The 26,066-nt window shown below is 45.1% G+C and overlaps 77 pseudogenes; all 77 read left to right on the plus strand.

Annotated features, from left to right (window-relative positions):
* Positions 1-124: 124 nt before the first annotated feature.
* Positions 125-243, plus strand: LOC140087731 (5S ribosomal RNA; annotated as a pseudogene).
* Positions 244-313: 70 nt separating this feature from the next.
* Positions 314-432, plus strand: LOC140086250 (5S ribosomal RNA; annotated as a pseudogene).
* A 598-nt stretch (positions 433-1,030) lies between these two features.
* On the plus strand, positions 1,031-1,149 carry LOC140086776 (5S ribosomal RNA; annotated as a pseudogene).
* A 70-nt stretch (positions 1,150-1,219) lies between these two features.
* Positions 1,220-1,338, plus strand: LOC140085072 (5S ribosomal RNA; annotated as a pseudogene).
* Positions 1,339-1,789: 451 nt separating this feature from the next.
* LOC140093008 (5S ribosomal RNA) lies at positions 1,790-1,908 on the plus strand (annotated as a pseudogene).
* A 71-nt stretch (positions 1,909-1,979) lies between these two features.
* On the plus strand, positions 1,980-2,098 carry LOC140084003 (5S ribosomal RNA; annotated as a pseudogene).
* Positions 2,099-2,356: 258 nt separating this feature from the next.
* LOC140098818 (5S ribosomal RNA) lies at positions 2,357-2,475 on the plus strand (annotated as a pseudogene).
* A 259-nt stretch (positions 2,476-2,734) lies between these two features.
* Positions 2,735-2,853, plus strand: LOC140079598 (5S ribosomal RNA; annotated as a pseudogene).
* Positions 2,854-2,923: 70 nt separating this feature from the next.
* On the plus strand, positions 2,924-3,042 carry LOC140084644 (5S ribosomal RNA; annotated as a pseudogene).
* Positions 3,043-3,112: 70 nt separating this feature from the next.
* LOC140092269 (5S ribosomal RNA) lies at positions 3,113-3,231 on the plus strand (annotated as a pseudogene).
* A 594-nt stretch (positions 3,232-3,825) lies between these two features.
* LOC140088604 (5S ribosomal RNA) lies at positions 3,826-3,944 on the plus strand (annotated as a pseudogene).
* A 259-nt stretch (positions 3,945-4,203) lies between these two features.
* LOC140079600 (5S ribosomal RNA) lies at positions 4,204-4,322 on the plus strand (annotated as a pseudogene).
* A 259-nt stretch (positions 4,323-4,581) lies between these two features.
* Positions 4,582-4,700, plus strand: LOC140088448 (5S ribosomal RNA; annotated as a pseudogene).
* A 70-nt stretch (positions 4,701-4,770) lies between these two features.
* On the plus strand, positions 4,771-4,889 carry LOC140079601 (5S ribosomal RNA; annotated as a pseudogene).
* A 70-nt stretch (positions 4,890-4,959) lies between these two features.
* On the plus strand, positions 4,960-5,078 carry LOC140088605 (5S ribosomal RNA; annotated as a pseudogene).
* A 259-nt stretch (positions 5,079-5,337) lies between these two features.
* On the plus strand, positions 5,338-5,456 carry LOC140079602 (5S ribosomal RNA; annotated as a pseudogene).
* A 259-nt stretch (positions 5,457-5,715) lies between these two features.
* Positions 5,716-5,834, plus strand: LOC140088449 (5S ribosomal RNA; annotated as a pseudogene).
* A 70-nt stretch (positions 5,835-5,904) lies between these two features.
* LOC140079603 (5S ribosomal RNA) lies at positions 5,905-6,023 on the plus strand (annotated as a pseudogene).
* A 70-nt stretch (positions 6,024-6,093) lies between these two features.
* LOC140098830 (5S ribosomal RNA) lies at positions 6,094-6,212 on the plus strand (annotated as a pseudogene).
* A 217-nt stretch (positions 6,213-6,429) lies between these two features.
* On the plus strand, positions 6,430-6,548 carry LOC140099442 (5S ribosomal RNA; annotated as a pseudogene).
* A 258-nt stretch (positions 6,549-6,806) lies between these two features.
* LOC140095822 (5S ribosomal RNA) lies at positions 6,807-6,925 on the plus strand (annotated as a pseudogene).
* Positions 6,926-6,995: 70 nt separating this feature from the next.
* On the plus strand, positions 6,996-7,114 carry LOC140086022 (5S ribosomal RNA; annotated as a pseudogene).
* A 258-nt stretch (positions 7,115-7,372) lies between these two features.
* LOC140098842 (5S ribosomal RNA) lies at positions 7,373-7,491 on the plus strand (annotated as a pseudogene).
* A 259-nt stretch (positions 7,492-7,750) lies between these two features.
* Positions 7,751-7,869, plus strand: LOC140097270 (5S ribosomal RNA; annotated as a pseudogene).
* Positions 7,870-7,939: 70 nt separating this feature from the next.
* LOC140079604 (5S ribosomal RNA) lies at positions 7,940-8,058 on the plus strand (annotated as a pseudogene).
* Positions 8,059-8,128: 70 nt separating this feature from the next.
* LOC140098850 (5S ribosomal RNA) lies at positions 8,129-8,247 on the plus strand (annotated as a pseudogene).
* Positions 8,248-8,464: 217 nt separating this feature from the next.
* LOC140099454 (5S ribosomal RNA) lies at positions 8,465-8,583 on the plus strand (annotated as a pseudogene).
* Positions 8,584-8,841: 258 nt separating this feature from the next.
* Positions 8,842-8,960, plus strand: LOC140098115 (5S ribosomal RNA; annotated as a pseudogene).
* Positions 8,961-9,030: 70 nt separating this feature from the next.
* On the plus strand, positions 9,031-9,149 carry LOC140084880 (5S ribosomal RNA; annotated as a pseudogene).
* Positions 9,150-9,743: 594 nt separating this feature from the next.
* LOC140088606 (5S ribosomal RNA) lies at positions 9,744-9,862 on the plus strand (annotated as a pseudogene).
* Positions 9,863-9,932: 70 nt separating this feature from the next.
* On the plus strand, positions 9,933-10,051 carry LOC140089454 (5S ribosomal RNA; annotated as a pseudogene).
* Positions 10,052-10,121: 70 nt separating this feature from the next.
* LOC140079605 (5S ribosomal RNA) lies at positions 10,122-10,240 on the plus strand (annotated as a pseudogene).
* A 259-nt stretch (positions 10,241-10,499) lies between these two features.
* Positions 10,500-10,618, plus strand: LOC140079606 (5S ribosomal RNA; annotated as a pseudogene).
* Positions 10,619-10,688: 70 nt separating this feature from the next.
* Positions 10,689-10,807, plus strand: LOC140088076 (5S ribosomal RNA; annotated as a pseudogene).
* Positions 10,808-11,024: 217 nt separating this feature from the next.
* LOC140099467 (5S ribosomal RNA) lies at positions 11,025-11,143 on the plus strand (annotated as a pseudogene).
* Positions 11,144-11,401: 258 nt separating this feature from the next.
* On the plus strand, positions 11,402-11,520 carry LOC140087732 (5S ribosomal RNA; annotated as a pseudogene).
* A 70-nt stretch (positions 11,521-11,590) lies between these two features.
* LOC140086253 (5S ribosomal RNA) lies at positions 11,591-11,709 on the plus strand (annotated as a pseudogene).
* A 787-nt stretch (positions 11,710-12,496) lies between these two features.
* LOC140086777 (5S ribosomal RNA) lies at positions 12,497-12,615 on the plus strand (annotated as a pseudogene).
* A 70-nt stretch (positions 12,616-12,685) lies between these two features.
* LOC140085083 (5S ribosomal RNA) lies at positions 12,686-12,804 on the plus strand (annotated as a pseudogene).
* A 451-nt stretch (positions 12,805-13,255) lies between these two features.
* Positions 13,256-13,374, plus strand: LOC140093009 (5S ribosomal RNA; annotated as a pseudogene).
* Positions 13,375-13,445: 71 nt separating this feature from the next.
* Positions 13,446-13,564, plus strand: LOC140084005 (5S ribosomal RNA; annotated as a pseudogene).
* A 258-nt stretch (positions 13,565-13,822) lies between these two features.
* Positions 13,823-13,941, plus strand: LOC140098852 (5S ribosomal RNA; annotated as a pseudogene).
* Positions 13,942-14,200: 259 nt separating this feature from the next.
* Positions 14,201-14,319, plus strand: LOC140079607 (5S ribosomal RNA; annotated as a pseudogene).
* A 70-nt stretch (positions 14,320-14,389) lies between these two features.
* On the plus strand, positions 14,390-14,508 carry LOC140091871 (5S ribosomal RNA; annotated as a pseudogene).
* Positions 14,509-14,578: 70 nt separating this feature from the next.
* On the plus strand, positions 14,579-14,697 carry LOC140098329 (5S ribosomal RNA; annotated as a pseudogene).
* A 594-nt stretch (positions 14,698-15,291) lies between these two features.
* LOC140088607 (5S ribosomal RNA) lies at positions 15,292-15,410 on the plus strand (annotated as a pseudogene).
* Positions 15,411-15,480: 70 nt separating this feature from the next.
* LOC140079608 (5S ribosomal RNA) lies at positions 15,481-15,599 on the plus strand (annotated as a pseudogene).
* Positions 15,600-15,858: 259 nt separating this feature from the next.
* LOC140088450 (5S ribosomal RNA) lies at positions 15,859-15,977 on the plus strand (annotated as a pseudogene).
* A 70-nt stretch (positions 15,978-16,047) lies between these two features.
* On the plus strand, positions 16,048-16,166 carry LOC140079610 (5S ribosomal RNA; annotated as a pseudogene).
* A 70-nt stretch (positions 16,167-16,236) lies between these two features.
* LOC140083619 (5S ribosomal RNA) lies at positions 16,237-16,355 on the plus strand (annotated as a pseudogene).
* Positions 16,356-16,572: 217 nt separating this feature from the next.
* LOC140084822 (5S ribosomal RNA) lies at positions 16,573-16,691 on the plus strand (annotated as a pseudogene).
* Positions 16,692-17,138: 447 nt separating this feature from the next.
* LOC140086023 (5S ribosomal RNA) lies at positions 17,139-17,257 on the plus strand (annotated as a pseudogene).
* A 254-nt stretch (positions 17,258-17,511) lies between these two features.
* Positions 17,512-17,630, plus strand: LOC140098853 (5S ribosomal RNA; annotated as a pseudogene).
* A 259-nt stretch (positions 17,631-17,889) lies between these two features.
* LOC140079612 (5S ribosomal RNA) lies at positions 17,890-18,008 on the plus strand (annotated as a pseudogene).
* Positions 18,009-18,078: 70 nt separating this feature from the next.
* On the plus strand, positions 18,079-18,197 carry LOC140091872 (5S ribosomal RNA; annotated as a pseudogene).
* A 70-nt stretch (positions 18,198-18,267) lies between these two features.
* On the plus strand, positions 18,268-18,386 carry LOC140093127 (5S ribosomal RNA; annotated as a pseudogene).
* A 217-nt stretch (positions 18,387-18,603) lies between these two features.
* On the plus strand, positions 18,604-18,722 carry LOC140085094 (5S ribosomal RNA; annotated as a pseudogene).
* Positions 18,723-18,981: 259 nt separating this feature from the next.
* LOC140098042 (5S ribosomal RNA) lies at positions 18,982-19,103 on the plus strand (annotated as a pseudogene).
* A 70-nt stretch (positions 19,104-19,173) lies between these two features.
* On the plus strand, positions 19,174-19,292 carry LOC140096200 (5S ribosomal RNA; annotated as a pseudogene).
* A 70-nt stretch (positions 19,293-19,362) lies between these two features.
* On the plus strand, positions 19,363-19,481 carry LOC140085105 (5S ribosomal RNA; annotated as a pseudogene).
* A 259-nt stretch (positions 19,482-19,740) lies between these two features.
* LOC140098044 (5S ribosomal RNA) lies at positions 19,741-19,862 on the plus strand (annotated as a pseudogene).
* A 70-nt stretch (positions 19,863-19,932) lies between these two features.
* On the plus strand, positions 19,933-20,051 carry LOC140098854 (5S ribosomal RNA; annotated as a pseudogene).
* Positions 20,052-20,121: 70 nt separating this feature from the next.
* On the plus strand, positions 20,122-20,240 carry LOC140093010 (5S ribosomal RNA; annotated as a pseudogene).
* Positions 20,241-20,311: 71 nt separating this feature from the next.
* LOC140084006 (5S ribosomal RNA) lies at positions 20,312-20,430 on the plus strand (annotated as a pseudogene).
* Positions 20,431-20,688: 258 nt separating this feature from the next.
* Positions 20,689-20,807, plus strand: LOC140098855 (5S ribosomal RNA; annotated as a pseudogene).
* Positions 20,808-21,066: 259 nt separating this feature from the next.
* LOC140079613 (5S ribosomal RNA) lies at positions 21,067-21,185 on the plus strand (annotated as a pseudogene).
* Positions 21,186-21,255: 70 nt separating this feature from the next.
* Positions 21,256-21,374, plus strand: LOC140091874 (5S ribosomal RNA; annotated as a pseudogene).
* A 70-nt stretch (positions 21,375-21,444) lies between these two features.
* On the plus strand, positions 21,445-21,563 carry LOC140085446 (5S ribosomal RNA; annotated as a pseudogene).
* Positions 21,564-22,346: 783 nt separating this feature from the next.
* Positions 22,347-22,465, plus strand: LOC140088361 (5S ribosomal RNA; annotated as a pseudogene).
* Positions 22,466-23,059: 594 nt separating this feature from the next.
* LOC140094081 (5S ribosomal RNA) lies at positions 23,060-23,178 on the plus strand (annotated as a pseudogene).
* A 70-nt stretch (positions 23,179-23,248) lies between these two features.
* Positions 23,249-23,367, plus strand: LOC140095058 (5S ribosomal RNA; annotated as a pseudogene).
* A 70-nt stretch (positions 23,368-23,437) lies between these two features.
* On the plus strand, positions 23,438-23,556 carry LOC140079614 (5S ribosomal RNA; annotated as a pseudogene).
* A 1,161-nt stretch (positions 23,557-24,717) lies between these two features.
* On the plus strand, positions 24,718-24,836 carry LOC140079615 (5S ribosomal RNA; annotated as a pseudogene).
* A 259-nt stretch (positions 24,837-25,095) lies between these two features.
* On the plus strand, positions 25,096-25,214 carry LOC140088451 (5S ribosomal RNA; annotated as a pseudogene).
* A 70-nt stretch (positions 25,215-25,284) lies between these two features.
* Positions 25,285-25,403, plus strand: LOC140079616 (5S ribosomal RNA; annotated as a pseudogene).
* A 70-nt stretch (positions 25,404-25,473) lies between these two features.
* On the plus strand, positions 25,474-25,592 carry LOC140088608 (5S ribosomal RNA; annotated as a pseudogene).
* A 259-nt stretch (positions 25,593-25,851) lies between these two features.
* On the plus strand, positions 25,852-25,970 carry LOC140079617 (5S ribosomal RNA; annotated as a pseudogene).
* The last annotated feature ends 96 nt before the right edge of the window (positions 25,971-26,066 follow it).

Genomic DNA, 26,066 nt, shown 5'->3' on the forward strand with positions numbered 1-26,066 from the left:
GCTTGGCAAGTACCAGCATGGGAGACTGCCTGGGAATCCCAAGTTCTGTTGACCTTTTTGAACCTGAAAATTGTGTTAGTTTCTCTATGAGATAGTAAAAGAAAGTAGAAATTAGGCAGCTGCTGTCAACGGCCATTCTAAGCTGAATGTGCCTGCTCTCGTCAGATCGCAGCAGCAATGCAGCTTAAGGCTTGGCAAGTACCAGCATGGGAGACTGGCTGGGAATCCCATGTTCTGTTGACCTTTTTGAACCTGAAAATTGTTAGTTTCTCTGTCAAAGATGGTAAAAGAAGGTTCAAATTGAACAGCTGCTGTCAACGGCCATTCTAAGCTGAATGTGCCTGCTCTCGTCAGATCGCAGCAGCAATGCAGCTTAAGGTTTGGCAAGTACCAGCATGGGAGACTGGCTGGGAATCCCAAGTTCCGTTGACCTTTTTGAACCTGAAAATTGTGTTAGTTTCTCTATGAGATAGTAAAAGAAGGTTCAAATTGAACAGCTGCTGTCAACGCCCATTCTAAGCTAAGGCTTGGCAAGTACCAGCATGGGAGACTGGCTGGGAATCCCAAGTTCCATTGACCTTTTTGAACCTGAAAATTGAGTTAGTTTCTCTATGAGATAGTAAAAGAAGGTTCAAATTGAACAGCTGCTGTCAACAGCCATTCTAAGCTGAATGTGCATGCTCTTGTCAGATCGCAGCAGCAATGCAGCTTAAGGCTTGGCAAGTACCAGCATGGGAGACTAGCTGGGAATCCCAAGTTCCATTGACCTTTTTGAACCTGAAAATCGTGTTAGTTTCTCTATGAGATAGTAAAAGAAGGTTCAAATTGAACAACTGCTGTCAACGGCCATTCTACTAAGCTTAATGTGCCTGCTCTCGTCAGATCGCAGCAGCAATGCAGCTTAAGGCTTGGCAAGTACCAGCATGGGAGACTGGCTGGGAGTCCCAAGTTCCGTTGACCTTTTTGAACCTGAAAATTGTGTTAGTTTCTCTATGAGATAGTAAAAGAAGGTTCAAATTGAACAGCTGCTGTCAACGGCCATTCTAAGCTGAATGTGCCTGCTCTCGTCAGATCGCAGCAGCAATGCAGCTTAAGGCTTGGCAAGTACCAGCATGGGAGACTGGCTGGGAATCCTAAGTTCTGTTGACCTTTTTGAACCTGAAAATTGTGTTAGTTTCTCTATGAGGTAGTAAAATAAGGTTCAAATTGAACAGTTGCTGTCAACGGCCATTCTAAGCTGAATGTGCCTGCTCTCGTCAGATCGCAGCAGCAATGCAGCTTAAGGCTTGGCAAGTACCAGCATGGGAGACTAGCTGGGAATCCCAAGTTCCGTTGACCTTTTTGAACCTGAAAATTATGTTAGTTTCTCTATGAGATAGTAAAAGAAGGTTCAAATTGAACAGCTGCTGTCAACAGCCATTCTAAGCTGAATGTGCATGCTCTGGTCAGATCGCAGCAGCAATGCAGCTTAAGGCTTTGCAAGTACCAGCATGGGAGACTGGCTGGGAATCCCAAGTTCTGTTGACATTTTTGAACCTGAAAATCGTGTTAGTTTCTCTATGAGATAGTAAAAGAAGGTTCAAATTGAACAACTGCTGTCAACGGCCATTCTACTAAGCTTAATGTGCCTGCTCTCGTCAGATCGCAGCAGCAATGCAGCTTAAGGCTTGGCAAGTACCAGCATGGGAGACTGGCTGGGAGTCCCAAGTTCCGTTGACCTTTTTGAACCTGAAAATTGTGTTAGTTTCTCTATGAGATAGTAAAAGAAGGTTCAAATTGAACAGCTGCTGTCAACGGCCATTCTAAGCTGAATGTGCCTGCTCTCGTCAGATCGCAGCAGCAATGCAGCTTAAGGCTTGGCAAGTACCAGCATGGGAGACTGGCTGGGAATCATAAGTTCCGTTGACCTTTTTTTAACCAGAAAATTGTGTTAGTTTCTCTATGAGATAGTAAAAGAAGGTTCAAATTGAACAGCTGCTGTCAACGGCCATTCTAAGCTGAATGCGCCTGCTCTCGTCAGATCGCAGCAGCAATGCAGCTTAAGGCTTGGCAAGTACCAGCATGGGAGACTGGCTGGGAATCCCAAGTTCCATTGACTTTTTGAACCTGAAAATTGTGTTAGTTTCTCTATGAGATAGTAAAAGAAGGTTCAAATTGAACAGCTGCTGTCAACTGCCATTCTAAGCTGAATGTGCATGCTCTTGTCAGATCGCAGCAGCGTTGCAGCTTAAGGCTTGGCAAGTACCAGCATGGGAGTCTGGCTGGGAATCCCAAGTTCTCTTGACCTTTTTGAACCTGAAAATTGTGTTAGTTTCTCTATGAGATAGTAAAACAAAGTAGAAATTAGGCAGCTGCTGTCAACGGCCATTCTAAGCTGAATGTGCCTGCTCTCGTCAGATCGCAGCAGCAATGCAGCTTAAGGCTTGGCAAGTACCAGCATGGGAGACTGGCTGGGAATCCCAAGTTCCGTTGACCTTTTTGAACCTGAAAATTGTTAGTTTCTCTGTCAAAGATGGTAAAAGAAGGTTCAAATTGAACAGCTGCTGTCAACGGCCATTCTAAGCTGAATGTGCCTGCTCTCGTCAGATCGCAGCAGCAATGCAGCTTAAGGCTTGGCAAAAACCAGCATGGGAGACTGGCTGGGAATCCCAAGTTCTGTTGACCTTTTTGAACCTGAAAATTGTGTTAGTTTCTCTATGAGATAGTAAAAGAAGGTTCAAATTGAACAGCTGCTGTCAACGGCCATTCTAAGCTGAATGTGCCTGCTCTCGTCAGATCGCAGCAGCAATGCAGCTTAAGGCTTGGCAAGTACCAGCATGGGAGACTGGCTGGGAATCCCAAGTTCTGTTGACCTTTTTGAACCTGAAAATTGTGTTAGTTTCTCTATGAGATAGTAAAAGAAGGTTCAAACTGAACAGCTGCTGTCAACGGCCATTCTAAGCTGAATGTGCCTGCTCTCGTCAGATCGCAGCAGCAATGCAGCTTAAGGCTTGGCATGTACCAGCATGGGAGACTGGCTGGGAATCCCAAGTTCCGTTGACCTTTTTGAGCCTGAAAATTGTGTTAGTTTCTCTATGAGATAGTAAAAGAAGGTTCAAATTGAACAGCTGCTGTCAACGGCCATTCTAAGCTGAATGTGCCTGCTCTCGTCAGATCGCAGCAGCGTTGCAGCTTAAGGCTTGGCAAGTACCAGCATGGGAGACTGGCTGGGAATCCCAAGTTCTGTTGACCTTTTTGAACCTGAAAATTGTGTTAGTTTCTCTATGAGATAGTAAAAGAAGGTTAAAATTGAACAGCTGCTGTCAACGCCCATTCTAAGCTAAGGCTTGGCAAGTACCAGCATGGGAGACTGGCTGGGAATCCCAAGTTCCATTGACCTTTTTGAACCTGAAAATTGAGTTAGTTTCTCTATGAGATAGTAAAAGAAGGTTCAAATTGAACAGCTGCTGTCAATGGCCATTCTAAGCTGAATGTGCATGCTCTTGTCAGATCGCAGCAGCGTTGCAGCTTAAGGCTTGGCAAGTACCAGCATGGGAGACTGGCTGGGAATCCCAAGTTCCGTTGACCTTTTTGAACCTGAAAATGTGTTAGTTTCTCTATGAGATAGTAAAAGAAGGTTCAAATTGAACAGCTGTTGTCAACGGCCATTCTAAGCTGAATGTGCATGCTCTTGTCAGATCGCAGCAGCGTTGCAGCTTAAGGCTTGGCAAGTACCAGCATGGGAGACTGGCTGGGAATCCCAAGTTCTGTTGACCTTTTTGAACCTGAAAATTGTGTTAGTTTCTCTATGAGATAGTAAAAGAAAGTAGAAATTAGGCAGCTGCTGTCAACGGCCATTCTAAGCTGAATGTGCCTGCTCTCGTCAGATCGCAGCAGCAATGCAGCTTAAGGCTTGGCAAGTACCAGCATGGGAGACTGGCTGGGAATCCCACGTTCCGTTGACCTTTTTGAACCTGAAAATTGTTAGTTTCTCTGTCAAAGATGGTAAAAGAAGGTTCAAATTGAACAGCTGCTGTCAACGGCCATATTAAGCTGAATGTGCCTGCTTTCGTCAGATCGCAGCAGCAATGCAGCTTAAGGTTTGGCAAGTACCAGCATGGGAGACTGGCTGGAAATCCCAAGTTCTGTTGACCTTTTTGAACCTGAAAATTGTGTTATTTTCTCTATGAGATAGTAAAAGAAGGTTCAAATTGAACAGCTGCTGTCAACGGCCATTCTAAGCTGAATGTGCCTGCTCTCGTCAGATCGCAGCAGCAATGCAGCTTAAGGCTTGGCAAGTACCAGCATGGGAGACTGGCTGGGAATCCCAAGTTCTGTTGACCTTTTTGAACCTGAAAATTGTGTTAGTTTCTCTATGAGATAGTAAAAGAAGGTTCAAATTGAACAGCTGCTGTCAACGGCCCTTCTAAGCTGAATGTGTGTGCTCTTGTCAGATCGCAGCAGCGATGCAGCTTAAGGCTTGGCAAGTACCAGCATGGGAGACTGACTGGGAATCCCAAGTTCTGTTGACCTTTTTGAACCTGAAAATTGTGTTAGTTTCTCTATGAGATAGTAAAAGAAGGTTCAAATTGAACAGCTGCTGTCAATGGCCATTCTAAGCTGAATGTGCCTGCTCTCGTCAGATCGCAGCAGCAATGCAGCTTAAGGCTTGGCAAGTACCAGCATGGGAGACTGGCAGGGAATCCCAAGTTCCATTGACCTTTTTGAACCTGAAAATTGTGTTAGTTTCTCTATGAGATAGTAAAAGAAGGTTCAAATTGAACAGCTGCTGTCAACGGCCATTCTAAGCTGAATGTGCCTGCTCTCGTCAGATCGCAGCAGCAATGCAGCTTAAGGCTTGGCAAGTACCAGCATGGGAGACTGGCTGGGAATCCCAAGTTCTGTTGACCTTTTTGAACCTGAAAATTGTGTTAGTTTCTCTATGAGATAGTAAAAGAAAGTAGAAATTAGGCAGCTGCTGTCAACGGCCATTCTAAGCTGAATGTGCCTGCTCTCGTCAGATCGCAGCAGCAATGCAGCTTAAGGCTTGGCAAGTACCAGCATGGGAGACTGGCTGGGAATCCCACGTTCCGTTGACCTTTTTGAACCTGAAAATTGTTAGTTTCTCTGTCAAAGATGGTAAAAGAAGGTTCAAATTGAACAGCTGCTGTCAACGGCCATATTAAGCTGAATGTGCCTGCTTTCGTCAGATCGCAGCAGCAATGCAGCTTAAGGTTTGGCAAGTACCAGCATGGGAGACTGGCTGGAAATCCCAAGTTCTGTTGACCTTTTTGAACCTGAAAATTGTGTTATTTTCTCTATGAGATAGTAAAAGAAGGTTCAAATTGAACAGCTGCTGTCAACGGCCATTCTAAGCTGAATGTGCCTGCTCTCGTCAGATCGCAGCAGCAATGCAGCTTAAGGCTTGGCAAGTACCAGCATGGGAGACTGGCTGGGAATCCCAAGTTCTGTTGACCTTTTTGAACCTGAAAATTGTGTTAGTTTCTCTATGAGATAGTAAAAGAAGGTTCAAATTGAACAGCTGCTGTCAACGGCCCTTCTAAGCTGAATGTGTGTGCTCTTGTCAGATCGCAGCAGCGATGCAGCTTAAGGCTTGGCAAGTACCAGCATGGGAGACTGACTGGGAATCCCAAGTTCTGTTGACCTTTTTGAACCTGAAAATTGTGTTAGTTTCTCTATGAGATAGTAAAAGAAGGTTCAAATTGAACAGCTGCTGTCAATGGCCATTCTAAGCTGAATGTGCCTGCTCTCGTCAGATCGCAGCAGCAATGCAGCTTAAGGCTTGGCAAGTACCAGCATGGGAGACTGGCAGGGAATCCCAAGTTCCATTGACCTTTTTGAACCTGAAAATTGTGTTAGTTTCTCTATGAGATAGTAAAAGAAGGTTCAAATTGAACAGCTGCTGTCAACGGCCATTCTAAGCTGAATGTGCCTGCTCTCGTCAGATCGCAGCAGCAATGCAGCTTAAGGCTTGGCAAGTACCAGCATGGGAGACTGGCTGGGAATCCCAAGTTCTGTTGACCTTTTTGAACCTGAAAATTGTATTAGTTTCTCTATGAGATAGTAAAAGAAGGTTCAAATTGAACAGCTGCTGTCAACGGCCATTCTAAGCTGAATGTGCCTGCTCTCGTCAGATCGCAGCAGCAATGCAGCTTAAGGCTTGGCAAGTACCAGCATGGGAGACTGGCTGGGAATCCCAAGTTCCGTTGACCTTTTTGAACCTGAAAATTGTTTTAGTTTCTCTATGAGATAGTAAAAGAAGGTTCAAATTGAACAGCTGCTGTCAACGCCCATTCTAAGCTAAGGCTTGGCAAGTACCAGCATGGGAGACTGGCTGGGAATCCCAAGTTCCATTGACCTTTTTGAACCTGAAAATTGAGTTAGTTTCTCTATGAGATAGTAAAAGAAGGTTCAAATTGAACAGCTGCTGTCAACGGCCATTCTAAGCTGAATGTGCCTGCTCTCATCAGATCGCAGCAGCAATGCAGCTTAAGGCTTGGCAAGTACCAGCATGGGAGACTGGCTGGGAATCCCAAGTTCCGTTGACCTTTTTGAACCTGAAAATGTGTTAGTTTCTCTATGAGATAGTAAAAGAAGGTTCAAATTGAACAGCTGCTGTCAACGGCCATTCTAAGCTGAATGTGCATGCTCTTGTCAGATCGCAGCAGCGTTGCAGCTTAAGGCTTGGCAAGTACCAGCATGGGAGACTGCTTGGGAATCCCAAGTTCTGTTGACCTTTTTGAACCTGAAAATTGTGTTAGTTTCTCTATGAGATAGTAAAAGAAAGTAGAAATTAGGCAGCTGCTGTCAACGGCCATTCTAAGCTGAATGTGCCTGCTCTCGTCAGATCGCAGCAGCAATGCAGCTTAAGGCTTGGCAAGTACCAGCATGGGAGACTGGCTGGGAATCCCACGTTCTGTTGCCCTTTTTGAACCTGAAAATTGTTAGTTTCTCTGTCAAAGATGGTAAAAGAAGGTTCAAATTGAACAGCTGCTGTCAACGGCCATTCTAAGCTGAATGTGCCTGCTCTCGTCAGAACGCAGCAGCAATGCAGCTTAAGGCTTGGCAAGTACCAGCATGGGAGACTGGCTGGGAATCCCAAGTTCCATTGACTTTTTGAACCTGAAAATTGTGTTAGTTTCTCTATGAGATAGTAAAAGAAGGTTCAAATTGAACAGCTGCTGTCAACTGCCATTCTAAGCTGAATGTGCATGCTCTTGTCAGATCGCAGCAGCGTTGCAGCTTAAGGCTTGGCAAGTACCAGCATGGGAGTCTGGCTGGGAATCCCAAGTTCTCTTGACCTTTTTGAACCTGAAAATTGTGTTAGTTTCTCTATGAGATAGTAAAACAAAGTAGAAATTAGGCAGCTGCTGTCAACGGCCATTCTAAGCTGAATGTGCCTGCTCTCGTCAGATCGCAGCAGCAATGCAGCTTAAGGCTTGGCAAGTACCAGCATGGGAGACTGGCTGGGAATCCCAAGTTCCGTTGACCTTTTTGAACCTGAAAATTGTTAGTTTCTCTGTCAAAGATGGTAAAAGAAGGTTCAAATTGAACAGCTGCTGTCAACGGCCATTCTAAGCTGAATGTGCCTGCTATCGTCAGATCGCAGCAGCAATGCAGCTTAAGGCTTGGCAAAAACCAGCATGGGAGACTGGCTGGGAATCCCAAGTTCTGTTGACCTTTTTGAACCTGAAAATTGTGTTAGTTTCTCTATGAGATAGTAAAAGAAGGTTCAAATTGAACAGCTGCTGTCAACGGCCATTCTAAGCTGAATGTGCCTCCTCTCGTCAGATCGCAGCAGCAATGCAGCTTAAGGCTTGGCAAGTACCAGCATGGGAGACTGGCTGGGAATCCCAAGTTCTGTTGACCTTTTTGAACCTGAAAATTGTGTTAGTTTCTCTATGAGATAGTAAAAGAAGGTTCAAACTGAACAGCTGCTGTCAACGGCCATTCTAAGCTGAATGTGCCTGCTCTCGTCAGATCGCAGCAGCAATGCAGCTTAAGGCTTGGCAAGTACCAGCATGGGAGACTGGCTGGGAATCCCAAGTTCTGTTGACCTTTTTGAACCTGAAAATTGTATTAGTTTCTCTATGAGATAGTAAAAGAAGGTTCAAATTGAACAGCTGCTGTCAACGGCCATTCTAAGCTGAATGTGCCTGCTCTCGTCAGATCGCAGCAGCAATGCAGCTTAAGGCTTGGCAAGTACCAGCATGGGAGACTGGCTGGGAATCCCAAGTTCCGTTGACCTTTTTGAACCTGAAAATTGTGTTAGTTTCTCTATGAGATAGTAAAAGAAGGTTCAAATTGAACAGCTGCTGTCAACGCCCATTCTAAGCTAAGGCTTGGCAAGTACCAGCATGGGAGACTGGCTGGGAATCCCAAGTTCCATTGACCTTTTTGAACCTGAAAATTGAGTTAGTTTCTCTATGAGATAGTAAAAGAAGGTTCAAATTGAACAGCTGCTGTCAACGGCCATTCTAAGCTGAATGTGCCTGCTCTCATCAGATCGCAGCAGCAATGCAGCTTAAGGCTTGGCAAGTACCAGCATGGGAGACTGGCTGGGAATCCCAAGTTCCGTTGACCTTTTTGAACCTGAAAATGTGTTAGTTTCTCTATGAGATAGTAAAAGAAGGTTCAAATTGAACAGCTGCTGTCAACGGCCATTCTAAGCTGAATGTGCATGCTCTTGTCAGATCGCAGCAGCGTTGCAGCTTAAGGCTTGGCAAGTACCAGCATGGGAGACTGCTTGGGAATCCCAAGTTCTGTTGACCTTTTTGAACCTGAAAATTGTGTTAGTTTCTCTATGAGATAGTAAAAGAAAGTAGAAATTAGGCAGCTGCTGTCAACGGCCATTCTAAGCTGAATGTGCCTGCTCTCGTCAGATCGCAGCAGCAATGCAGCTTAAGGCTTGGCAAGTACCAGCATGGGAGACTGGCTGGAAATCCCACGTTCTGTTGACCTTTTTGAACCTGAAAATTGTTAGTTTCTCTGTCAAAGATGGTAAAAGAAGGTTCAAATTGAACAGCTGCTGTCAACGGCCATTCTAAGCTGAATGTGCCTGCTCTCGTCAGAACGCAGCAGCAATGCAGCTTAAGGTTTGGCAAGTACCAGCATGGGAGACTGGCTGGGAATCCCAAGTTCTGTTGACCTTTTTGAACCTGAAAATTGTGTTAGTTTCTCTATGAGATAGTAAAAGAAGGTTCAAATTGAACAGCTGCTGTCAACGCCCATTCTAAGCTAAGGCTTGGCAAGTACCAGCATGGGAGACTGGCTGGGAATCCCAAGTTCCATTGACCTTTTTGAACCTGAAAATTGAGTTAGTTTCTCTATGAGATAGTAAAAGAAGGTTCAAATTGAGCAGCTGCTGTCAACGGCCATTCTAAGCTGAATGTGCATGCTCTTGTCAGATCGCAGCAGCGTTGCAGCTTAAGGCTTGGCAAGTACCAGCATGGGAGACTGGCTGGGAATCCCAAGTTCCGTTGACCTTTTTGAACCTGAAAATGTGTTAGTTTCTCTATGAGATAGTAAAAGAAGGTTCAAATTGAACAGCTGCTGTCAACGGCCATTCTAAGCTGAATGTGCATGCTCTTGTCAGATCGCAGCAGCGTTGCAGCTTAAGGCTTGGCAAGTACCAGCATGGGAGACTGGCCGGGAATCCCAAGTTCTGTTGACCTTTTTGAACCTGAAAATTGTGTTAGTTTCTCTATGAGATAGTAAAAGAAAGTAGAAATTAGGCAGCTGCTGTCAACGGCCATTCTAAGCTGAATGTGCCTGCTCTCGTCAGATCGCAGCAGCAATGCAGCTTAAGGCTTGGCAAGTACCAGCATGGGAGACTGGCTGGGAATCCCACGTTCCGTTGACCTTTTTGAACCTGAAAATTGTTAGTTTCTCTGTCAAAGATGGTAAAAGAAGGTTCAAATTGAACAGCTGCTGTCAACGGCCATATTAAGCTGAATGTGCCTGCTCTCGTCAGATCGCAGCAGCAATGCAGCTTAAGGTTTGGCAAGTACCAGCATGGGAGACTGGCTGGGAATCCCAAGTTCTGTTGACCTTTTTGAACCTGAAAATTGTGTTAGTTTCTCTATGAGATAGTAAAAGAAGGTTCAAATTGAACAGCTGCTGTCAACGGCCATTCTAAGCTGAATGTGCCTGCTCTCGTCAGATCGCAGCAGCAATGCAGCTTAAGGCTTGGCAAGTACCAGCATGGGAGACTGGCTGGGAATCCCAAGTTCTGTTGACCTTTTTGAACCTGAAAATTGTGTTAGTTTCTCTATGAGATAGTAAAAGAAGGTTCAAATTGAACAGCTGCTGTCAACGGCCCTTCTAAGCTGAATGTGTGTGCTCTTGTCAGATCGCAGCAGCAATGCAGCTTAAGGCTTGGCAAGTACCAGCATGGGAGACTGGCAGGGAATCCCAAGTTCCATTGACCTTTTTGAACCTGAAAATTGTGTTAGTTTCTCTATGAGATAGTAAAAGAAGGTTCAAATTGAACAGCTGCTGTCAACGGCCATTCTAAGCTGAATGTGCCTGCTCTCGTCAGATCGCAGCAGCAATGCAGCTTAAGGCTTGGCAAGTACCAGCATGGGAGACTGGCTGGGAATCCCAAGTTCTGTTGACCTTTTTGAACCTGAAAATTGTATTAGTTTCTCTATGAGATAGTAAAAGAAGGTTCAAATTGAACAGCTGCTGTCAACGGCCATTCTAAGCTGAATGTGCCTGCTCTCGTCAGATCGCAGCAGCAATGCAGCTTAAGGCTTGGCAAGTACCAGCATGGCAGACTGGCTGGGAATCCCAAGTTCCGTTGACCTTTTTGAACCTGAAAATTGTGTTAGTTTCTCTATGAGATAGTAAAAGAAGGTTCAAATTGAACAGCTGCTGTCAACGCCCATTCTAAGCTAAGGCTTGGCAAGTACCAGCATGGGAGACTGGCTGGGAATCCCAAGTTCCATTGACCTTTTTGAACCTGAAAATTGAGTTAGTTTCTCTATGAGATAGTAAAAGAAGGTTCAAATTGAACAGCTGCTGTCAACGGCCATTCTAAGCTGAATGTGCCTGCTCTCATCAGATCGCAGCAGCAATGCAGCTTAAGGCTTGGCAAGTACCAGCATGGGAGACTGGCTGGGAATCCCAAGTTCCGTTGACCTTTTTGAACCTGAAAATGTGTTAGTTTCTCTATGAGATAGTAAAAGAAGGTTCAAATTGAACAGCTGCTGTCAACGGCCATTCTAAGCTGAATGTGCATGCTCTTGTCAAATCGCAGCAGCGTTGCAGCTTAAGGCTTGGCAAGTACCAGCATGGGAGACTGCCTGGGAATCCCAAGTTCTGTTGACCTTTTTGAACCTGAAAATTGTGTTAGTTTCTCTATGAGATAGTAAAAGAAAGTAGAAATTAGGCAGCTGCTGTCAACGGCCATTCTAAGCTGAATGTGCCTGCTCTCGTCAGATCGCAGCAGCAATGCAGCTTAAGGCTTGGCAAGTACCAGCATGGGAGACTGGCTGGGAATCCCATGTTCTGTTGACCTTTTTGAACCTGAAAATTGTTAGTTTCTCTGTCAAAGATGGTAAAAGAAGGTTCAAATTGAACAGCTGCTGTCAACGGCCATTCTAAGCTGAATGTGCCTGCTCTCGTCAGATCGCAGCAGCAATGCAGCTTAAGGTTTGGCAAGTACCAGCATGGGAGACTGGCTGGGAATCCCAAGTTCCGTTGACCTTTTTGAACCTGAAAATTGTGTTAGTTTCTCTATGAGATAGTAAAAGAAGGTTCAAATTGAACAGCTGCTGTCAACGCCCATTCTAAGCTAAGGCTTGGCAAGTACCAGCATGGGAGACTGGCTGGGAATCCCAAGTTCCATTGACCTTTTTGAACCTGAAAATTGAGTTAGTTTCTCTATGAGATAGTAAAAGAAGGTTCAAATTGAACAGCTGCTGTCAACAGCCATTCTAAGCTGAATGTGCATGCTCTTGTCAGATCGCAGCAGCAATGCAGCTTAAGGCTTGGCAAGTACCAGCATGGGAGACTAGCTGGGAATCCCAAGTTCCATTGACCTTTTTGAACCTGAAAATTGTGTTAGTTTCTCTATGAGATAGTAAAAGAAGGTTCAAATTGAACAGCTGCTGTCAACAGCCATTCTAAGCTGAATGTGCATGCTCTGGTCAGATCGCAGCAGCAATGCAGCTTAAGGCTTTGCAAGTACCAGCATGGGAGACTGGCTGGGAATCCCAAGTTCTGTTGACATTTTTGAACCTGAAAATCGTGTTAGTTTCTCTATGAGATAGTAAAAGAAGGTTCAAATTGAACAACTGCTGTCAACGGCCATTCTACTAAGCTTAATGTGCCTGCTCTCGTCAGATCGCAGCAGCAATGCAGCTTAAGGCTTGGCAAGTACCAGCATGGGAGACTGGCTGGGAGTCCCAAGTTCCGTTGACTTTTTTGAACCTGAAAATTGTGTTAGTTTCTCTATGAGATAGTAAAAGAAGGTTCAAATTGAACAGCTGCTGTCAACGGCCATTCTAAGCTGAATGTGCCTGCTCTCGTCAGATCGCAGCAGCAATGCAGCTTAAGGCTTGGCAAGTACCAGCATGGGAGACTGGCTGGGAATCCTAAGTTCTGTTGACCTTTTTGAACCTGAAAATTGTGTTAGTTTCTCTATGAGGTAGTAAAATAAGGTTCAAATTGAACAGTTGCTGTCAACGGCCATTCTAAGCTGAATGTGCCTGCTCTCGTCAGATCGCAGCAGCAATGCAGCTTAAGGCTTGGCAAGTACCAGCATGGGAGACTAGCTGGGAATCCCAAGTTCCGTTGACCTTTTTGAACCTGAAAATTGTGTTAGTTTCTCTATGAGATAGTAAAAGAAGGTTCAAATTGAACAGCTGCTGTCAACAGCCATTCTAAGCTGAATGTGCATGCTCTGGTCAGATCGCAGCAGCAATGCAGCTTAAGGCTTTGCAAGTACCAGCATGGGAGACTGGCTGGGAATCCCAAGTTCTGTTGACATTTTTGAACCTGAAAATCGTGTTAGTTTCTCTATGAGATAGTAAAAGAAGGTTCAAATTGAACAACTGCTGTCAACGGCCATTCTACTAAGCTTAATGTGCCTGCTCTCGTCAGATCGCAGCAGCAATGCAGCTTAAGGCTTGGCAAGTACCAGCATGGGAGACTGGCTGGGAGTCCCAAGTTCCGTTGACCTTTTTGAACCTGAAAATTGTGTTAGTTTCTCTATGAGATAGTAAAAGAAGGTTCAAATTGAACAGCTGCTGTCAACGGCCATTCTAAGCTGAATGTGCCTGCTCTCGTCAGATCGCAGCAGCAATGCAGCTTAAGGCTTGGCAAGTACCAGCATGGGAGACTGGCTGGGAATCATAAGTTCCGTTGACCTTTTTTTAACCTGAAAATTGTGTTAGTTTCTCTATGAGATAGTAAAAGAAGGTTCAAATTGAACAGCTGCTGTCAACGGCCATTCTAAGCTGAATGCGCCTGCTCTCGTCAGATCGCAGCAGCAATGCAGCTTAAGGCTTGGCAAGTACCAGCATGGGAGACTGGCTGGGAATCCCAAGTTCCATTGACTTTTTGAACCTGAAAATTGTGTTAGTTTCTCTATGAGATAGTAAAAGAAGGTTCAAATTGAACAGCTGCTGTCAACTGCCATTCTAAGCTGAATGTGCATGCTCTTGTCAGATCGCAGCAGCGTTGCAGCTTAAGGCTTGGCAAGTACCAGCATGGGAGTCTGGCTGGGAATCCCAAGTTCTCTTGACCTTTTTGAACCTGAAAATTGTGTTAGTTTCTCTATGAGATAGTAAAAGAAAGTAGAAATTAGGCAGCTGCTGTCAACGGCCATTCTAAGCTGAATGTGCCTGCTCTCGTCAGATCGCAGCAGCAATGCAGCTTAAGGCTTGGCAAGTACCAGCATGGGAGACTGGCTGGGAATCCCAAGTTCCGTTGACCTTTTTGAACCTGAAAATTGTTAGTTTCTCTGTCAAAGATGGTAAAAGAAGGTTCAAATTGAACAGCTGCTGTCAACGGCCATTCTAAGCTGAATGTGCCTGCTCTCGTCAGATCGCAGCAGCAATGCAGCTTAAGGCTTGGCAAAAACCAGCATGGGAGACTGGCTGGGAATCCCAAGTTCTGTTGACCTTTTTGAACCTGAAAATTGTGTTAGTTTCTCTATGAGATAGTAAAAGAAGGTTCAAATTGAACAGCTGCTGTCAACGGCCATTCTAAGCTGAATGTGCCTGCTCTCGTCAGATCGCAGCAGCAATGCAGCTTAAGGCTTGGCAAGTACCAGCATGGGAGACTGGCTGGGAATCCCAAGTTCTGTTGACCTTTTTGAACCTGAAAATTGTGTTAGTTTCTCTATGAGATAGTAAAAGAAGGTTCAAACTGAACAGCTGCTGTCAACGGCCATTCTAAGCTGAATGTGCCTGCTCTCGTCAGATCGCAGCAGCAATGCAGCTTAAGGCTTGGCATGTACCAGCATGGGAGACTGGCTGGGAATCCTAAGTTCCGTTGACCTTTTTGAGCCTGAAAATTGTGTTAGTTTCTCTATGAGATAGTAAAAGAAGGTTCAAATTGAACAGCTGCTGTCAACGGCCATTCTAAGCTGAATGTGCCTGCTCTCGTCAGATTGCAGCAGCGTTGCAGCTTAAGGCTTGGCAAGTACCAGCATGGGAGACTGGCTGGGAATCCCAAGTTCTGTTGACCTTTTTGAACCTGAAAATTGTGTTAGTTTCTCTATGAGATAGTAAAAGAAGGTTAAAATTGAACAGCTGCTGTCAACGCCCATTCTAAGCTAAGGCTTGGCAAGTACCAGCATGGGAGACTGGCTGGGAATCCCAAGTTCCATTGACCTTTTTGAACCTGAAAATTGAGTTAGTTTCTCTATGAGATAGTAAAAGAAGGTTCAAATTGAACAGCTGCTGTCAACGGCCATTCTAAGCTGAATGTGCATGCTCTTGTCAGATCGCAGCAGCGTTGCAGCTTAAGGCTTGGCAAGTACCAGCATGGGAGACTGGCTGGGAATCCCAAGTTCCGTTGACCTTTTTGAACCTGAAAATGTGTTAGTTTCTCTATGAGATAGTAAAAGAAGGTTCAAATTGAACAGCTGCTGTCAACGGCCATTCTAAGCTGAATGTGCATGCTCTTGTCAGATCGCAGCAGCGTTGCAGCTTAAGGCTTGGCAAGTACCAGCATGGGAGACTGGCTGGGAATCCCAAGTTCTGTTGACCTTTTTGAACCTGAAAATTGTGTTAGTTTCTCTATGAGATAGTAAAAGAAAGTAGAAATTAGGCAGCTGCTGTCAACGGCCATTCTAAGCTGAATGTGCCTGCTCTCGTCAGATCGCAGCAGCAATGCAGCTTAAGGCTTGGCAAGTACCAGCATGGGAGACTGGCTGGGAATCCCACGTTCCGTTGACCTTTTTGAACCTGAAAATTGTGTTATTTTCTCTATGAGATAGTAAAAGAAGGTTCAAATTGAACAGCTGCTGTCAACGGCCATTCTAAGCTGAATGTGCCTGCTCTCGTCAGATCGCAGCAGCAATGCAGCTTAAGGCTTGGCAAGTACCAGCATGGGAGACTGGCTGGGAATCCCAAGTTCTGTTGACCTTTTTGAACCTGAAAATTGTGTTAGTTTCTCTATGAGATAGTAAAAGAAGGTTCAAATTGAACAGCTGCTGTCAACGGCCCTTCTAAGCTAAATGTGTGTGCTCTTGTCAGATCGCAGCAGCGATGCAGCTTAAGGCTTGGCAAGTACCAGCATGGGAGACTGACTGGGAATCCCAAGTTCTGTTGACCTTTTTGAACCTGAAAATTGTGTTAGTTTCTCTATGAGATAGTAAAAGAAGGTTCAAATTGAACAGCTGCTGTCAATGGCCATTCTAAGCTGAATGTGCCTGCTCTCGTCAGATCGCAGCAGCAATGCAGCTTAAGGCTTGGCAAGTACCAGCATGGGAGACTGGCAGGGAATCCCAAGTTCCATTGACCTTTTTGAACCTGAAAATTGTGTTAGTTTCTCTATGAGATAGTAAAAGAAGGTTCAAATTGAACAGCTGCTGTCAACGGCCATTCTAAGCTGAATGTGCCTGCTCTCGTCAGATCGCAGCAGCAATGCAGCTTAAGGCTTGGCAAGTACCAGCATGGGAGACTGGCTGGGAATCCCAAGTTCTGTTGACCTTTTTGAACCTGAAAATTGTATTAGTTTCTCTATGAGATAGTAAAAGAAGGTTCAAATTGAACAGCTGCTGTCAACGGCCATTCTAAGCTGAATGTGCCTGCTCTCGTCAGATCGCAGCAGCAATGCAGCTTAAGGCTTGGCAAGTACCAGCATGGGAGACTGGCTGGGAATCCCAAGCTCCGTTGACCTTTTTGAACCTGAAAATTGTGTTAGTTTCTCTATGAGATAGTAAAAGAAGGTTCAAATTGAACAGCTGCTGTCAACGCCCATTCTAAGCTAAGGCTTGGCAAGTACCAGCATGGGAGACTGGCTGGGAATCCCAAGTTCCATTGACCTTTTTGAACCTGAAAATTGAGTTAGTTTCTCTATGAGATAGTAAAAGAAGGTTCAAATTGAACAGCTGCTGTCAACGGCCATTCTAAGCTGAATGTGCCTGCTCTCATCAGATCGCAGCAGCAATGCAGCTTAAGTCTTGGCAAGTACCAGCATGGGAGACTGGCTGGGAATCCCAAGTTCCGTTGACCTTTTTGAACCTGAAAATGTGTTAGTTTCTCTATGAGATAGTAAAAGAAGGTTCAAATTGAACAGCTGCTGTCAACGGCCATTCTAAGCTGAATGTGCATGCTCTTGTCAGATCGCAGCAGCGTTGCAGCTTAAGGCTTGGCAAGTACCAGCATGGGAGACTGCTTGGGAATCCCAAGTTCTGTTGACCTTTTTGAACCTGAAAATTGTGTTAGTTTCTCTATGAGATAGTAAAAGAAAGTAGAAATTAGGCAGCTGCTGTCAACGGCCATTCTAAGCTGAATGTGCCTGCTCTCGTCAGATCGCAGCAGCAATGCAGCTTAAGGCTTGGCAAGTACCAGCATGGGAGACTGGCTGGAAATCCCACGTTCTGTTGCCCTTTTTGAACCTGAAAATTGTTAGTTTCTCTGTCAAAGATGGTAAAAGAAGGTTCAAATTGAACAGCTGCTGTCAACGGCCATTCTAAGCTGAATGTGCCTGCTCTCGTCAGAACGCAGCAGCAATGCAGCTTAAGGCTTGGCAAGTACCAGCATGGGAGACTGGCTGGGAATCCCAAGTTCCATTGACTTTTTGAACCTGAAAATTGTGTTAGTTTCTCTATGAGATAGTAAAAGAAGGTTCAAATTGAACAGCTGCTGTCAACTGCCATTCTAAGCTGAATGTGCATGTTCTTGTCAGATCGCAGCAGCGTTGCAGCTTAAGGCTTGGCAAGTACCAGCATGGGAGTCTGGCTGGGAATCCCAAGTTCTCTTGACCTTTTTGAACCTGAAAATTGTGTATCTCTATGAGATAGTAAAACAAAGTAGAAATTAGGCAGCTGCTGTCAACGGCCATTCTAAGCTGAATGTGCCTGCTCTCGTCAGATCGCAGCAGCAATGCAGCTTAAGGCTTGGCAAGTACCAGCATGGGAGACTGGCTGGGAATCCCAAGTTCCGTTGACCTTTTTGAACCTGAAAATTGTTAGTTTCTCTGTCAAAGATGGTAAAAGAAGGTTCAAATTGAACAGCTGCTGTCAACGGCCATTCTAAGCTGAATGTGCCTGCTCTCGTCAGATCGCAGCAGCAATGCAGCTTAAGGCTTGGCAAAAACCAGCATGGGAGACTGGCTGGGAATCCCAAGTTCTGTTGACCTTTTTGAACCTGAAAATTGTGTTAGTTTCTCTATGAGATAGTAAAAGAAGGTTCAAATTGAACAGCTGCTGTCAACGGCCATTCTAAGCTGAATGTGCCTGCTCTCGTCAGATCGCAGCAGCAATGCAGCTTAAGGCTTGGCAAGTACCAGCATGGGAGACTGGCTGGGAATCCCAAGTTCTGTTGACCTTTTTGAACCTGAAAATTGTGTTAGTTTCTCTATGAGATAGTAAAAGAAGGTTCAAACTGAACAGCTGCTGTCAACGGCCATTCTAAGCTGAATGTGCCTGCTCTCGTCAGATCGCAGCAGCAATGCAGCTTAAGGCTTGGCATGTACCAGCATGGGAGACTGGCTGGGAATCCTAAGTTCCGTTGACCTTTTTGAGCCTGAAAATTGTGTTAGTTTCTCTATGAGATAGTAAAAGAAGGTTCAAATTGAACAGCTGCTGTCAACAGCCATTCTAAGCTGAATGTGCCTGCTCTCGTCAGATCGCAGCAGCGTTGCAGCTTAAGGCTTGGCAAGTACCAGCATGGGAGACTGGCTGGGAATCCCAAGTTCTGTTGACCTTTTTGAACCTGAAAATTGTGTTAGTTTCTCTATGAGATAGTAAAAGAAGGTTCAAATTGAACAGCTGCTGTCAACGCCCATTCTAAGCTAAGGCTTGGCAAGTACCAGCATGGGAGACTGGCTGGGAATCCCAAGTTCCATTGACCTTTTTGAACCTGAAAATTGAGTTAGTTTCTCTATGAGATAGTAAAAGAAGGTTCAAATTGAACAGTTGCTGTCAACGGCCATTCTAAGCTGAATGTGCCTGCTCTCGTCAGATCGCAGCAGCAATGCAGCTTAAGGCTTGGCAAGTACCAGCATGGGAGACTAGCTGGGAATCCCAAGTTCCGTTGACCTTTTTGAACCTGAAAATTGTGTTAGTTTCTCTATGAGATAGTAAAAGAAGGTTCAAATTGAACAGCTGCTGTCAACAGCCATTCTAAGCTGAATGTGCATGCTCTGGTCAGATCGCAGCAGCAATGCAGCTTAAGGCTTTGCAAGTACCAGCATGGGAGACTGGCTGGGAATCCCAAGTTCTGTTGACATTTTTGAACCTGAAAATTGTGTTAGTTTCTCTATGAGATAGTAAAAGAAGGTTCAAATTGAACAACTGCTGTCAACGGCCATTCTACTAAGCTTAATGTGCCTGCTCTCGTCAGATCGCAGCAGCAATGCAGCTTAAGGCTTGGCAAGTACCAGCATGGGAGACTGGCTGGGAATCCCAAGTTCCGTTGACCTTTTTGAACCTGAAAATTGTGTTAGTTTCTCTATGAGATAGTAAAAGAAGGTTCAAATTGAACAGCTGCTGTCAACGGCCATTCTAAGCTGAATGTGCCTGCTCTCGTCAGATCGCAGCAGCAATGCAGCTTAAGGCTTGGCAAGTACCAGCATGGGAGACTGGCTGGGAATCCTAAGTTCTGCTGACCTTTTTGAACCTGAAAATTGTGTTAGTTTCTCTATGAGGTAGTAAAATAAGGTTCAAATTGAACAGTTGCTGTCAACGGCCATTCTAAGCTGAATGTGCCTGCTCTCGTCAGATCGCAGCAGCAATGCAGCTTAAGGCTTGGCAAGTACCAGCATGGGAGACTAGCTGGGAATCCCAAGTTCCGTTGACCTTTTTGAACCTGAAAATTGTGTTAGTTTCTCTATGAGATAGTAAAAGAAGGTTCAAATTGAACAGCTGCTGTCAACAGCCATTCTAAGCTTAATGTGCCTGCTCTGGTCAGATCGCAGCAGCAATGCAGCTTAAGGCTTTGCAAGTACCAGCATGGGAGACAGGCTGGGAATCCCAAGTTCTGTTGACATTTTTGAACCTGAAAATTGTGTTAGTTTCTCTATGAGATAGTAAAAGAAGGTTCAAATTGAACAGCTGCTGTCAACGGCCATTCTACTAAGCTTAATGTGCCTGCTCTCGTCAGATCGCAGCAGCAATGCAGCTTAAGGCTTGGCAAGTACCAGCATGGGAGACTGGCTGGGAATCCCAAGTTCCGTTGACCTTTTTGAACCTGAAAATTGTGTTAGTTTCTCTATGAGATAGTAAAAGAAGGTTCAAATTGAACAGCTGCTGTCAACGGCCATTCTAAGCTGAATGTGCCTGCTCTCGTCAGATCGCAGCAGCAATGCAGCTTAAGGCTTGGCAAGTACCAGCATGGGAGACTGGCTGGGAATCCCAAGTTCCGTTGACCTTTTTGAACCTGAAAATTGTGTTAGTTTCTCTATGAGATAGTAAAAGAAGGTTCAAATTGAACAGCTGCTGTCAACGGCCATTCTAAGCTGAATGTGCCTGCTCTCGTCAGATCGCAGCAGCAATGCAGCTTAAGGCTTGGCAAGTACCAGCATGGGAGACTGGCTGGGAATCATAAGTTCCGTTGACCTTTTTTTAACCTGAAAATTGTGTTAGTTTCTCTATGAGATAGTAAAAGAAGGTTCAAATTGAACAGCTGCTGTCAACGGCCATTCTAAGCTGAATGCGCCTGCTCTCGTCAGATCGCAGCAGCAATGCAGCTTAAGGCTTGGCAAGTACCAGCATGGGAGACTGGCTGGGAATCCCAAGTTCCATTGACTTTTTGAACCTGAAAATTGTGTTAGTTTCTCTATGAGATAGTAAAAGAAGGTTCAAATTGAACAGCTGCTGTCAACTGCCATTCTAAGCTGAATGTGCATGCTCTTGTCAGATCGCAGCAGCGTTGCAGCTTAAGGCTTTGCAAGTACCAGCATGGGAGTCTGGCTGGGAATCCCAAGTTCTCTTGACCTTTTTGAACCTGAAAATTGTGTTAGTTTCTCTATGAGATAGTAAAACAAAGTAGAAATTAGGCAGCTGCTGTCAACGGCCATTCTAAGCTGAATGTGCCTGCTCTCGTCAGATCGCAGCAGCAATGCAGCTTAAGGCTTGGCAAGTACCAGCATGGGAGACTGGCTGGGAATCCCAAGTTCCGTTGACCTTTTTGAACCTGAAAATTGTTAGTTTCTCTGTCAAAGATGGTAAAAGAAGGTTCAAATTGAACAGCTGCTGTCAACGGCCATTCTAAGCTGAATGTGCCTGCTCTCGTCAGATCGCAGCAGCAATGCAGCTTAAGGCTTGGCAAAAACCAGCATGGGAGACTGGCTGGGAATCCCAAGTTCTGTTGACCTTTTTGAACCTGAAAATTGTGTTAGTTTCTCTATGAGATAGTAAAAGAAGGTTCAAATTGAACAGCTGCTGTCAACGGCCATTCTAAGCTGAATGTGCCTGCTCTCGTCAGATCGCAGCAGCAATGCAGCTTAAGGCTTGGCAAGTACCAGCATGGGAGACTGGCTGGGAATCCCAAGTTCTGTTGACCTTTTTGAACCTGAAAATTGTGTTAGTTTCTCTATGAGATAGTAAAAGAAGGTTCAAACTGAACAGCTGCAGTCAACGGCCATTCTAAGCTGAATGTGCCTGCTCTCGTCAGATCGCAGCAGCAATGCAGCTTAAGGCTTGGCATGTACCAGCATGGGAGACTGGCTGGGAATCCTAAGTTCCGTTGACCTTTTTGAGCCTGAAAATTGTGTTAGTTTCTCTATGAGATAGTAAAAGAAGGTTCAAATTGAACAGCTGCTGTCAACGGCCATTCTAAGCTGAATGTGCCTGCTCTCGTCAGATCGCAGCAGCAATGCAGCTTAAGGCTTGGAAAGTACCAGCATGGGACACTGGCTGGGAATCCCAAGTTCTGTTGACCTTTTTGAACCTGAAAATTGTGTTAGTTTCTCTATGAGATAGTAAAAGAAGGTTCAAATTGAACAGCTGCTGTCAACGCCCATTCTAAGCTAAGGCTTGGCAAGTACCAGCATGGGAGACTGGCTGGGAATCCCAAGTTCCATTGACCTTTTTGAACCTGAAAATTGAGTTAGTTTCTCTATGAGATAGTAAAAGAAGGTTCAAATTGAACAGCTGCTGTCAACGGCCATTCTAAGCTGAATGTGCATGCTCTTGTCAGATCGCAGCAGCGTTGCAGCTTAAGGCTTGGCAAGTACCAGCATGGGAGACTGGCTGGGAATCCCAAGTTCCGTTGACCTTTTTGAACCTGAAAATGTGTTAGTTTCTCTATGAGATAGTAAAAGAAGGTTCAAATTGAACAGCTGCTGTCAACGGCCATTCTAAGCTGAATGTGCATGCTCTTGTCAGATCGCAGCAGCGTTGCAGCTTAAGGCTTGGCAAGTACCAGCATGGGAGACTGGCTGGGAATCCCAAGTTCTGTTGACCTTTTTGAACCTGAAAATTGTGTTAGTTTCTCTATGAGATAGTAAAAGAAAGTAGAAATTAGGCAACTGCTGTCAACGGCCATTCTAAGCTGAATGTGCCTGCTCTCGTCAGATCGCAGCAGCAATGCAGCTTAAGGATTGGCAAGTACCAGCATGGGAGACTGGCTGGGAATCCCACGTTCTGTTGACCTTTTTGAACCTGAAAATTGTTAGTTTCTCTGTCAAAGATGGTAAAAGAAGGTTCAAATTAAACAGCTGCTGTCAACGGCCATTCTAAGCTGAATGTGCCTGCTCTCGTCAGATCGCAGCAGCAATGCAGCTTAAGGTTTGGCAAGTACCAGCATGGGAGACTGGCTGGGAATCCCAAGTTCTGTTGACCTTTTTGAACCTGAAAATTGTGTTAGTTTCTCTATGAGATAGTAAAAGAAGGTTCAAATTGAACAGCTGCTGTCAACGCCCATTCTAAGCTAAGGCTTGGCAAGTACCAACATGGGAGACTGGCTGGGAATCCCAAGTTCCATTGACCTTTTTGAACCTGAAAATTGAGTTAGTTTCTCTATGAGATAGTAAAAGAAGGTTCAAATTGAACAGCTGCTGTCAACGGCCATTCTAAGCTGAATGTGCATGCTCTTGTCAGATCGCAGCAGCGTTGCAGCTTAAGGCTTGGCAAGTACCAGCATGGGAGACTGGCTGGGAATCCCAAGTTCCGTTGACCTTTTTGAACCTGAAAATGTGTTAGTTTCTCTATGAGATAGTAAAAGAAGGTTCAAATTGAACAGCTGCTGTCAACGGCCATTCTAAGCTGAATGTGCATGCTCTTGTCAGATCGCAGCAGCGTTGCAGCTTAAGGCTTGGCAAGTACCAGCATGGGAGACTGGCTGGGAATCCCAAGTTCTGTTGACCTTTTTGAACCTGAAAATTGTGTTAGTTTCTCTATGAGATAGTAAAAGAAAGTAGAAATTAGGCAGCTGCTGTCAACGGCCATTCTAAGCTTAATGTGCCTGCTCTCGTCAGATCGCAGCAGCAATGCAGCTTAAGGCTTGGCAAGTACCAGCATGGGAGACTGGCTGGGAATCCCACGTTCCGTTGACCTTTTTGAACCTGAAAATTGTTAGTTTCTCTGTCAAAGATGGTAAAAGAAGGTTCAAATTGAACAGCTGCTGTCAACGGCCATATTAAGCTGAATGTGCCTGCTCTCGTCAGATCGCAGCAGCAATGCAGCTTAAGGTTTGGCAAGTACCAGCATGGGAGACTGGCTGGGAATCCCACATTCTGTTGACCTTTTTGAACCTGAAAATTGTGTTAGTTTCTCTATGAGATAGTAAAAGAAGGTTCAAATTGAACAGCTGCTGTCAACGGCCATTCTAAGCTGAATGTGCCTGCTCTCGTCAGATCGCAGCAGCAATGCAGCTTAAGGCTTGGCAAGTACCAGCATGGGAGACTGGCTGGGAATCCCAAGTTCTGTTGACCTTTTTGAACCTGAAAATTGTGTTAGTTTCTCTATGAGATAGTAAAAGAAGGTTCAAATTGAACAGCTGCTGTCAACGGCCCTTCTAAGCTGAATGTGTGTGCTCTTGTCAGATCGCAGCAGCGATGCAGCTTAAGGCTTGGCAAGTACCAGCATGGGAGACTGGCTGGGAATCCCAAGTTCTGTTGACCTTTTTGAACCTGAAAATTGTGTTAGTTTCTCTATGAGATAGTAAAAGAAGGTTCAAATTGAACAGCTGCTGTCAACGCCCATTCTAAGCTAAGGCTTGGCAAGTACCAACATGGGAGACTGGCTGGGAATCCCAAGTTCCATTGACCTTTTTGAACCTGAAAATTGAGTTAGTTTCTCTATGAGATAGTAAAAGAAGGTTCAAATTGAACAGCTGCTGTCAACGGCCATTCTAAGCTGAATGTGCATGCTCTTGTCAGATCGCAGCAGCGTTGCAGCTTAAGGCTTGGCAAGTACCAGCATGGGAGACTGGCTGGGAATCCCAAGTTCCGTTGACCTTTTTGAACCTGAAAATGTGTTAGTTTCTCTATGAGATAGTAAAAGAAGGTTCAAATTGAACAGCTGCTGTCAACGGCCATTCTAAGCTGAATGTGCATGCTCTTGTCAGATCGCAGCAGCGTTGCAGCTTAAGGCTTGGCAAGTACCAGCATGGGAGACTGGCTGGGAATCCCAAGTTCTGTTGACCTTTTTGAACCTGAAAATTGTGTTAGTTTCTCTATGAGATAGTAAAAGAAAGTAGAAATTAGGCAGCTGCTGTCAACGGCCATTCTAAGCTTAATGTGCCTGCTCTCGTCAGATCGCAGCAGCAATGCATCTTAAGGCTTGGCAAGTACCAGCATGGGAGACTGGCTGGGAATCCCACGTTCCGTTGACCTTTTTGAACCTGAAAATTGTTAGTTTCTCTGTCAAAGATGGTAAAAGAAGGTTCAAATTGAACAGCTGCTGTCAACGGCCATATTAAGCTGAATGTGCCTGCTCTCGTCAGATTGCAGCAGCAATGCAGCTTAAGGTTTGGCAAGTACCAGCATGGGAGACTGGCTGGGAATCCCACATTCTGTTGACCTTTTTGAACCTGAAAATTGTGTTAGTTTCTCTATGAGATAGTAAAAGAAGGTTCAAATTGAACAGCTGCTGTCAACGGCCATTCTAAGCTGAATGTGCCTGCTCTCGTCAGATCGCAGCAGCAATGCAGCTTAAGGCTTGGCAAGTACCAGCATGGGAGACTGGCTGGGAATCCCAAGTTCTGTTGACCTTTTTGAACCTGAAAATTGTGTTAGTTTCTCTATGAGATAGTAAAAGAAGGTTCAAATTGAACAGCTGCTGTCAACGGCCCTTCTAAGCTGAATGTGTGTGCTCTTGTCAGATCGCAGCAGCGATGCAGCTTAAGGCTTGGCAAGTACCAGCATGGGAGACTGGCTGGGAATCCCAAGTTCTGTTGACCTTTTTGAACCTGAAAATTGTGTTAGTTTCTCTATGAGATAGTAAAAGAAGGTTCAAATTGAACAGCTGCTGTCAATGGCCATTCTAAGCTGAATGTGCCTGCTCTCGTCAGATCGCAGCAGCAATGCAGCTTAAGGCTTGGCAAGTACCAGCATGGGAGACTGGCAGGGAATCCCAAGTTCCATTGACCTTTTTGAACCTGAAAATTGTGTTAGTTTCTCTATGAGATAGTAAAAGAAGGTTCAAATTGAACAGCTGCTGTCAACGGCCATTCTAAGCTGAATGTGCCTGCTCTCGTCAGATCGCAGCAGCAATGCAGCTTAAGGCTTGGCAAGTACCAGCATGGGAGACTGGCTGGGAATCCCAAGTTCTGTTGACCTTTTTGAACCTGAAAATTGTATTAGTTTCTCTATGAGATAGTAAAAGAAGGTTCAAATTGAACAGCTGCTGTCAACGGCCATTCTAAGCTGAATGTGCCTGCTCTCGTCAGATCGCAGCAGCAATGCAGCTTAAGGCTTGGCAAGTACCAGCATGGGAGACTGGCTGGGAATCCCACGTTCCGTTGACCTTTTTGAACCTGAAAATTGTTAGTTTCTCTGTCAAAGATGGTAAAAGAAGGTTCAAATTGAACAGCTGCTGTCAACGGCCATATTAAGCTGAATGTGCCTGCTCTCGTCAGATTGCAGCAGCAATGCAGCTTAAGGTTTGGCAAGTACCAGCATGGGAGACTGGCTGGGAATCCCACATTCTGTTGACCTTTTTGAACCTGAAAATTGTGTTAGTTTCTCTATGAGATAGTAAAAGAAGGTTCAAATTGAACAGCTGCTGTCAACGGCCATTCTAAGCTGAATGTGCCTGCTCTCGTCAGATCGCAGCAGCAATGCAGCTTAAGGCTTGGCAAGTACCAGCATGGGAGACTGGCTGGGAATCCCAAGTTCTGTTGACCTTTTTGAACCTGAAAATTGTGTTAGTTTCTCTATGAGATAGTAAAAGAAGGTTCAAATTGAACAGCTGCTGTCAACGGCCCTTCTAAGCTGAATGT

The sequence above is a fragment of the Engystomops pustulosus genome, chromosome 9, assembly GCF_040894005.1.
Source record: "Engystomops pustulosus chromosome 9, aEngPut4.maternal, whole genome shotgun sequence".
NCBI lineage: Eukaryota > Metazoa > Chordata > Amphibia > Anura > Leptodactylidae > Engystomops > Engystomops pustulosus.